The sequence below is a fragment of the Tyto alba genome, unplaced genomic scaffold (assembly GCF_018691265.1).
Source record: "Tyto alba isolate M040663 unplaced genomic scaffold, T.alba_DEE_v4.0 Super-Scaffold_21, whole genome shotgun sequence".
Lineage (NCBI taxonomy): Eukaryota > Metazoa > Chordata > Aves > Strigiformes > Tytonidae > Tyto > Tyto alba.
In genome coordinates this window covers 1,820,536-1,830,419 of record NW_024881295.1, presented here as the reverse complement: position 1 = coordinate 1,830,419, position 9,884 = coordinate 1,820,536, and positions in this window count along the sequence as shown.

Sequence of the window (9,884 nt, the reverse complement as noted above, 5' to 3'; positions counted from 1 at the left end):
TGCAACTTAGCTTTAAATGGGATTTTTGCCACCCCCATGGATTCTGACACTTGCTTTTATGAACAAAATATTGAGCCACTTAGCTATCAGCATGTCTCCTTCTGCCAGGCAGAGTTGCCACCTGCCTGCAGATACCTGCCCCGCGGGCCAGGATAACTTTTCTTTATTCCAGTGCTTTCTTTCATAATTATAAACCTTTCACACTGGCTCAGACAATTTTCCTCTTCACCTGCCACTTTTAACTTTTAAAAAATCTTCAGTGACTTGCCGTAAAACCTCGAATTGACCACGTTCAATATATCTCCCAACCCATTTTCCCTGGAGGCGTGTGCAGTCATATGCTACATTACAGCTTGTGGGAGCAGGCTCAGAGAAAAAGGCAAAAGCTTGTTTCGGAAAAACGGGTCCCAGACTTAAGAATTGAATCACAGTGTCCAAGTCTGCTTGGACACATACTTCCTCCACGAAACTCCCTGAGGACAAGAAAGGAAAAAGCTGATGGCACACTCAGGAGCAGAGAAGGAATTTATTAGCTCTGCGGTCTTCATTCACCACGAGAGGCAAAAGGAGAATCTAGTGCTGTAGGTGGATGTCACAATATTCTTCACCTGGGTACAGCACTTACATGTAATGCTGTTTCCACAAAGTGCGCAGGTGGAGGATACTCCTGGGTAGACACACCCCTCCGAGTGTCTAATTTTCTTCTTATTATATTTAATCTTGGTATAGTGCTTACATATAATTCACTTTCTCCAAAGTGGATGGGTAGAGGATACTCCTCAGCAACACCTCTGTATATTTACTGTGTGTCGCAGGCCAGTTTACATTCCTTTTACACACTTCCACTCGTACTCGCCCCAATTCTTACTGCCCTTGCACTTTCCACAGTGACATGGAGCCTAACACTTCAGAAAAGATTACAAAGGCAGTCAACGCTCGTGACTTCAGAAATGACCATGGAATGCAAGGGAAAGACCACCTCCAGGAGAGATGCTGGAGGACACAAGGAGATGGTTTCCATGTCCCCCAGGGAGTGCGGCGTATTCTGCACCTCTCCGTCACTTTCTCACCTCAACCCCGCTCACTGCTGCGCTGAGCTGAGCTGCTCACGCCGCGCCTCTGCCGGGGGTGTGATCCGCTGCTCCCCGCCTCAGTGCAGTCAAGGCTCCCCCACAGATCTCCAGTGGTTACTCTCAGTTCACCCCTGTCTTCCTTGACCAAGCACGGGGGGGTGAGGAGGGGTTCTGCCAAAGTGAGGTTTTGTTTTGTAGGGCAGGCAGTTCATAGTTCAGCAGTTTGTAGCGCATGCTCACCCGTGACCTAAGAAAGGGTGTAGTCCTCTCTGTGTGCAGCCTCTGCCTTCCGTGTGCAATCGGATTTGTGAATGTGTGGTTTGTGGTGTGTGTACGCGGCCGAGGAGTAGTTTTCTGAGTTTAAATTTAGGTACCGTGTTCTGTACTTGTTCGCGATATAACGCAAATTACAACCTGCAAAATCCGTTGCCAAGGTAGACATCTCGTCCTTTTGCCTTCTCGCAGAGCCAACGGCTGGCTGTCATCCAGTCTTCTTAAAATGGTAAATAAACAGAGAGCCGGAAGCAAGCCGGTGTGACTGTCACTACACAATTCAGCGCTCTAGTGAGCTAATTCCTTATCTTGATAAGGTCCTTCCAGCTATACTTTATAATCCGTTAGAATAACACCGCCTATTGTGCACTTGGCTTATGTCACCTTAACCCCTAAGACACGACAAGAAGCCTTGGCTGGAGCCACGATACAAAGGAGCCTCCGGAGAACGGGAATGGTGAGGGCTGACCCTGCTGCGGCAGGGTAACGCGCGGCAGGATGCTGAGCCAGGGCAGCGAGCTGGCCCTCCGAAAAAAAGAACCCAAACAACTTGCTGGATTTTGTAAAACCGCCTTCAACCCAGAATTAAAGATGTTACTTTAGAAGTAGCTGTTGATGATATAAAAAGTCATTTAAAAGCAGCTACGATCAATCAATCCACTACATTTTGGATCTAACCATGCACTTCGGGCTTAATTCCAAGCCCATTTTTCCACTCACTTGATGGATCAAATGCTACACTTTTTAGCTTAGGATTTTTTGATTTTTTAAACTTGCTTTTGTAAATACATATTATAACTTTATTTTCTAAATAAGAAAGGTAAGTAGAGAGTTTAAATGACCTGCCTGTGGTAGGTAGATCACTGTAGTATCAGTTTTATGACAATGTCAACACAGGCATGGGCTGCAGTGAAGATAAGGTCCCAATTACGCCGGGGTGTGTATTAAGAGCACACTAAAGGGTAATTTGAAGAATTTATGGTTTAAATTCAGGGCTGAGGCCCAATAAATCTCTTACTTGTTGAGCTAGACCTAGGAAGACCAGGGTTTTCCATTTTAAAGGAAATTCTTCAGCTTGAAATGTCTCTCTTGTCCAAATAAATAAGAATTAAAAGGAGTATTTATAGATGCCTGTATTTTATAAAATATATCTCCAGAAATTTACTGTAAAAAAATATTTCAACACTATTTCCATATTACATAAAAAAATTTCAGTACATGAAATCATTTGGAAATGTTATACTGAAATGTTAGTTTCTACAATTGTTGAAACAGAACATTTCCACTTTATTGGAAGGCGTTATCTCAGTTTTTTTCCAGTAAATACAATTCCATAAACTGATTTGTATCTGCAAAATGTTTCCACTTGGGTGAACACCACATTTTCTAATTACAAAGCCTGTTAGCTCAACCTGCTCTTTGAACTAGCCTATTGGATCCGTGTGTCCTGTTACAGACAGGTGAATGCAGCTACCTTGCACATCATCCACCGAGTAAATTCTTCAGAAATCCTGTTTTCTCCCTAGATTTCTCAGGAGAGCCTGAGGCCCCTAAAGAGCTACTTTATAAGTAGAACATGTTATTCAGATTCATAAATCATCAGATACACTTCACCTACCTAATCTAGAATTCTTATGGCGTACTCTTGCCAATTCCCAGCACTCAAAATTCACTGGGGTTGATTTAAAATCATGAGAATTTTAGAACGATGATGAATTTTAGCTCTTCTGATCTGTCCTTTGGTATCTAAGCCTTAAGCAGTACATTTTAAGATCTCTTCTGCAGCCAGCATGGAGTAAGCAGGTTCTGCACAAAGACATGAAAGCAAAGATTTTCGGGTTATCACAGGACTCCAGAGGCTAGGATTGTAAAAGGGAGCCTGCGAATAAATGTAATACTTGTTATAAAAATCACTAAGTATTTCATTTTTAGGAGCTGCACAACCTCGTGCAGGTACCTGGTGGATTCAGAAGACGGAGCTGGATGCCTGGGACACCCACACAGGGCGTGGGAGGGATTAGTCACCGAAGGAGAGAAATTCACGGGACATGACGAACAACGACCTACGCTCACCGGTGGGAAACAGCGACATAAAAGGTGGGGTTCAAACCCCATCCCTCCAAGGAGGCCAGGCTGCCAACCCCGTGCTGCAGCGAGACATCTCCTCTCACTCAGGATCTGCAGGAGCAACCTCCCCTGAAGTCAGGGGCATAAAATAGCTCCCATGCTTCTATGCCACATGTCCCAGCACCGCGCAGGCATCTCGTGTCCCCCCCGACTTGTAAAACAGTAAGTTCCCTGAAAAAGAAACGCACGTATGTTCAAGACAGCTACCCAGAATCAGCAGATACTTGAAAACAGTAGCATTAATCTCTTCTTGCTTTTGTTCCCCACCCCCAGAATGGAGATAATAATCCTAACTGTTTGCAGATGATGCTAGATAAAATAAATTCATTAATGCTTGTGATCCATGGGCACGTAACGGTAAAAGCCCCTCAAGTTCCCAAAGAAAGAGGGCAATGAATAATTCTGCATCTAGTCTGAGGGTTATGTAATACACATTAAATAACAGCTTGAGCTGCACATCGAGTGAGGAGGATGAAAGGGACTATTGAAAAACAGCTCATTTGCTGTAAAAAGGCAGGATCCTGTGGGAAGAGGAATATGTGATCACCTAATTACGAGATGTATAATTATCCCTACACTTAAGGGGGCTGAACTTCAAGTTTTACAAGCAACCTCATTCCTGGTATTTCTCAACCTTTCCTTGCTTACCTTTGCGGCTTCACTGACTTTTGTTGAACGGATTTCAGTTCCCCTCCAAAAGCAAAACAGCAATATACCCCAAGCTAGCAAACAGCGCTTTTGTCCCTCTCAGAGTAACCCGAGCGAGACGCAGGTCTGCCCCTCCAGGGCTTCAGCTTGGGCACCTTCCACTTCGGGGCTCAGAGCAGCAGTGGGCAAAGCGCACAAAGTGTGAATCAGAGGGGTCTCAAACACCCATTGCCAGGCTTTTCTGCTCTCCCTCAGCCACTGTTTGGGCTTTTCCTCCCAGTATTTCAACTCCTTCTGACACGTGTCTTCATTCTGGATGTTTCAGTCCCCGGTCTGGCATTTGGCGGAGCCCACGCTCGCCAGCCATCCCCCTTGCTCCCTGCCTTTGTTAAAACCTGGGCAGCAGAAGGCCCGTGGAAGAGCACCGACGGGATAGTCTGCTCCCTCCAAACACCAGTGACTGGTGACACAGTGACCCAAGGGAACTGCAATCGCAAGGGTGAACTGTTCAGTTGTCCCCAGCTGGAGTGTCCCGTGGTGCTCGTGCAGGAGGGGCAGACGTGGGATTCAAGCAGCAGGCAAGAGCTGAAGCACGCTCGGCGCACCTCCAGACGGCACCTTCAGATCGTTTCTCTACTGACCGTGTGCTAAAAATATTTTTTTCAGAAGTGCACAGCTTGGAGAAATTTGATTGCTAGCAGTTTGGAGGGGTGCTTTTTTTCTCTCCCCTCAAGTAGGAACATCCCTCTATCACAGCTCAATTTCCACTTTCAAAAGCAGAGAGTCACTGACTTATAAAGCCAAGTCCTAAAACAAATTCAAATGAGGGAAAACAAAGTGTTTTTCCCCTCATCTCATTGTCAGGACTGAGTATCTTTTGCTGAACTTTTTGAATAAGAAGTGCAAATTTCAGTCCAAGCTATCACAGTTGGGCCAAGTTATAAGCAACCTAAACAGTGTTAGACTGAAATTTCCACCACTTGCAATATCAGAAGGATGTTGATGTGCTGTGCATCTATTAATTAGGAAAGAGAGGCATAAAAATAATTTTTAGACATTTTAAGACACTTAAAAAAGCATCTTCTGCAAACAGTGTGCCTTCTGGGGGTGACAGGGCATGAGGGCCTGCCCACATGGGATTCTCCTCAACCCTGCTGTTGAGGGGAAAGGATGTGAGGAGGAAGAGGAGATGACCGCGTGTCAACTGGTTGAGGAGCTGGTGTCGGCGACAGGGTTTTGGTTCCTATAACCATGGGACCTTGTTTGAGGATCAACATCTGCTTGGGAGAGATGGGACCTACCTCACTAAGTGGGACAACAGCGTCCTTGCCAGCGGGATGGCTGAGCTGGTAAGAAGAGCTTTCAGCTAGGAATGATACAGGAGGGACAGTCACCAGCAGCCCTGGGACAGGTCTGACGAGCAAAGGGGCTGGGGAAATGTGAACAAAAGGGAACAAGAAATCAACACATCAAGGCTTGAGCCAAACTCAAGCATTTGCACGTAACCAAGGCAAAATTACGGAATAAAACCTCAGACCCTTTTCGGGGAAATGAGCACGCTGGGGTGCCTCTCTGAAGTGCCTGTGCACCAGTGCACGCAGCGTGGGGAATAAGCGGGATGAGTTAGAGATGTGTGTGCAGTTCCATGCCTGTGACCCCACTGGGATCACAGAGACATGATGGGGTGGCTCCCATGACTGGAGTGTTGCGATGGAGGGATACTGGCTCTTTAGGAAGGACAGGCTGAGAAGACCAGGAGTTGCCCCTTATGTGAGAGAGCAGCTGGAGTGCCTGAAGCTCTGCCTGGGGATGGGTGAGGGGCTGACACAAGGATGTGGGCAACTCAAGGATTAAACAGCAGACCAGTATGGATGACACTGTAATGGGTGTCTGCTATAGGTTACCTGACCAGGAGGAACAAGCAGATGAGGCCCTGAACAGCCTCATGTTCCCAGGCCCTGTCCTCATGGAGGACTTCAGTCATGGAGAGCACCAGGGACAACTTCCTGACCCAAGTGATAGAGGAGCTGATGAGAACAGATGCTCTGATGGACTCACAGACAAGGAAGGGCTCCTTGGGGATGTGGAGGTCGAAGGCAGCCTTTGTTGCAGCAACCATGAGATGGTGGAGAGCCTGAGAGGTGGGAGCATTGCAAAAAGCAAGCTCATAACCCTGTAGAGGGACCAGAATGGCCTCTTCAAAGTCTGCTCTAAAGAGTCGCTGCATGGGATAAGGCCCTGGAGGGAAAATGGGTCCGAGAAAGCCGGTTGATATTCAGCAATCAACTCCTCCAAGCTCAAGATTTGTCCATCCTAATGAGCAGGAAGTCAGGCAACAATGCCAGGAGGCCTGAGTGGATGAAATAAGGGCTCCTCGCCCACAAAAAGGAAAGACCACTGAAACTTAAAAAAGAATCATACAGAGCGTGGAAGCAGGGACAGGTAAACTGGAAGGAACACAGAGACACTGTCTGAGCATGCAGGGCTGAGGTTAGGAAAGCCAAAGCCCAAAAGGAATTGGATCTGGGGACGGGTGTCAAAGGCAACAAGGGAGGCTTCTACAAGTGCATAGGTGACAAAAGGAAGACTAGGGAAAACATGGGCCCACTGCTGAATGAGACCAGGGACAGGAAAAGGCTGAGGTACTGAATGCCTTCTTTGCCTCGGTCTTTATTAGCAAGACCTGCCTGCAGGAACCCCTCATCCCACAGACCGTAGGGAAAGGTTGGAGCAAGGAGAATGTATCCTTGAGGGAAGAGGATCAGGTCAGGGAATACATAAACAAGCTGGACACGCCCAGATCTATGGGCCCTGATGGGATGCACCCATGAGCGTGGAGGGAGCTGGCAGATGTCACTGCAAGGCAACTCCCGATACTCTTTGATTGATCATGGCAACCGGGAGAAGTGCCCAAGGACTGGAAGAAACCAAATGTCGCTCCTATCTTCAATAAGGGGAGGAAGGAGGACCCACGAAATTACAGGCTGATCAGTCTCACCTTGATCCATGGGAAAGTGATGGAGCAGCTAATCCTGGAAATCATTTCCAGACACATGAAGGAGAAGATGATAATTGGGAGTAGCCAGCATGGACTCACCAAGGGGAAATCATGCTTGACCAGCCTCAAAATCTTCAGTGATGAAATTACTAGCTTGGTAAGCAAGGGCAAAACAGTGGATATTGTCTACCTGGCTTTCAACACTGTCTCACACAAGATCCTCACAGAGAAGCTGTTGACGTGTGGGCTGGATGAGCAGACGGTGTGATGGATTGGAAACTGGCTGGACCCAGAGAGTGGTGATGAGTGGCACGAAGTCTGGCTGGAGGGCAGTAACTAGTGCTCTGCCTCAGAGGTCGACACTGTCCCACATCTTCATTTGTGATCTGGATGATGTGTACCCTCAGCAAGTTTGCTGGTGACATCAAACTGGGAGGAGTGGCTGTTAAGCCAGAGGATCGTGCTGCTATCCAGAGGGACCTCAACAAGCTGGATAAATGAGCTGACAGGCACCTCACGAAGTTCAATAAGAAGTGCAAAGTCCTGCACCTGGGGAGGAACAACCTCAGACACTGGTACATGCTGGAGGCCACTCAACTGGAGAGCAGATTTTCAGAAAAGGACCCCAGGGTCCTGGCTAAGAGTGTGCCCTTGCTGCAAAGAAGACTAACGGTGTCTTGGGCTGCGTTAGGAAGAATGCTGCCAGCAGGTAACTCCTCCACGCTGGGGAGGCCATACCTCGAGTACTGCGTCCAGTGCTGGGCTCCCCAGTACAAAAAAGACAGGGACAAACTGGAGAGGGTGCAGTGAACGGTCACAAAAATGACAAAGGGACTGGAGCACCTCGCCTAGGAGGAAAGGCTGATAGCTGGGACTGCCGAGAAGGCTCAGAAGGATCTTACAGATGTGTATAAATACCTGAAGGAAGGGTGCAGAGAGGAGAGAGCCGGGCTCTTGTGGTGCCCAGCGATGGGACAAGAGGCAATGAGAACAAACTGAAACACAGGAGGTTCCCTCTGAACATTGGGAAACACTTTTCTACGGCGAGGCTGACTCACAGTAAAGAGAGAGAAGTTGTAGAGTCTCCATCCTTGGAGATATTAAAAAAACTGTCTGGACATGGTCCTGGGCAACTGGCTGGAGGTGGGGTTGGTGCAGGTGTAGGGGCGGGTTGGGCCAGACAGACTTCCAGAAGTCCCTGCCAACCTCAGCCGTTCTGTGATTCTGTACTGTTCTAAATGTTCTAAAGTAGTTATTTACAACTAGTTGATAGGAAGTATTCAGAAAATGTAGAGATGTAGAAATTAGCTTCCACGTGCAACAGTTATAATTATTTATTACCCAAGTTGGTAAATTAATTTCTTCGAACATAATTTTTGAAAAGAGATTTAATACTGAAGCAGAGGAAATATATTACCAATAGTCAGCAACAAAGGAAAAATGAGACTACTCTATAATTCTTACAATTTCTCATTATTAAAATAATTGAAAAAAAAAAATAAAGGAAAACATTGCCAATTTTCTACAAAGGAATGGAATAAAGCACAGTACATCTCCACAGCTTGTATGCTGTAGTTTTTTGTTGAATGGGGATTAAAAAAAACCTCAAAAATTAACCTAAGAAAAATTAATTAACACTTCATTGAAAATAAATTTGGTGTCTCAAGTGAATGTCAGTGTATGGATCTTGATATCCCATTTTACTTAACATAAGCCTTCCTCTCAAAATTCATTTAAATGAGCATCCTCACAGAAATTTCCATGTACTCTGAAAACGTGAAAGGGCACAAAGTGACATCATCTTAAAATAGTAAAATTAACAGAGAGCGGAGGACAAAAAATATTTGTTTCTTATATGTATTTAGTGGGATGCAATGAGGAGAACTGTAACAAGAATTTCCATCGTGGATTTAGCAAACAGTGTAAGTAATTTAATTGGGAGCAGTGACGCCTGTGTGGGTGGCAATGCCTCTGAATGCTCTGAAGGCATTTTGAATTTCAGAGCAGCTCACTATCCCTCTCTCGAGCGGCTAAGCCTGAGCCCGTGCGCAGCTGCGGGAGGGTCCGCGCTGTGGCATCTTTTTTTCTTTTGGCTCTGACATCTGCCAAACCCAGGTCGGAGGTTCCTGAGGAGTGCCTGCCGAGGGGACCCTGTGCAAGCTGGGGACATGCCCACAGGCGTGCCTCCCCCGGCAACACTTCACCTTAGATGGCTTTGGAGCCGATGCTGGCACTGCTACCCCAGCGACGCTCGGCAAGGGATGCCCTCCGAGGCCTTTTGGTTTTGTTGGGGGAAGCACCAAGGAACGCGTGGAGAAGCGGAGGTCAGGAGGGGGTACGGAGCGAAACACAAAGAGGAGCACGCACGTCGAGTGTTCGGGTGTGGCGAGATGCAAAGCAGAACTTCTAGGGGCGTGGAGAGGCCAAGCGCATGAAGCTTCAGGTCAGGCACCCGTCTCGTGGGGAAGGATGGACCCAAGGCAGAGGCAACGGTGGGAGGTGACGTGGCGGGCGTGGGGAAGGAGGCCGGGGTGCTGGTGTGAAAAAGGGAGGAGAAACCGCACCCAAAGGATGGGCAAGGAGGCTGGACAGAAACCGGGGCGGGGGGGAAGGACAGGGGGGAGAGGAGAGGTTGGGAGGCAGGTGAGGGAGATGCCAGGGCCGCGGGAAGGAAATGAGGCTGCAGCGGGGCAGCAGGGGTGAAAACTAGGGGTGAGGGGAGTCCCGGACGGGGGGAGGCCGCGGGGGAAAAAGTGCCGGCGTGG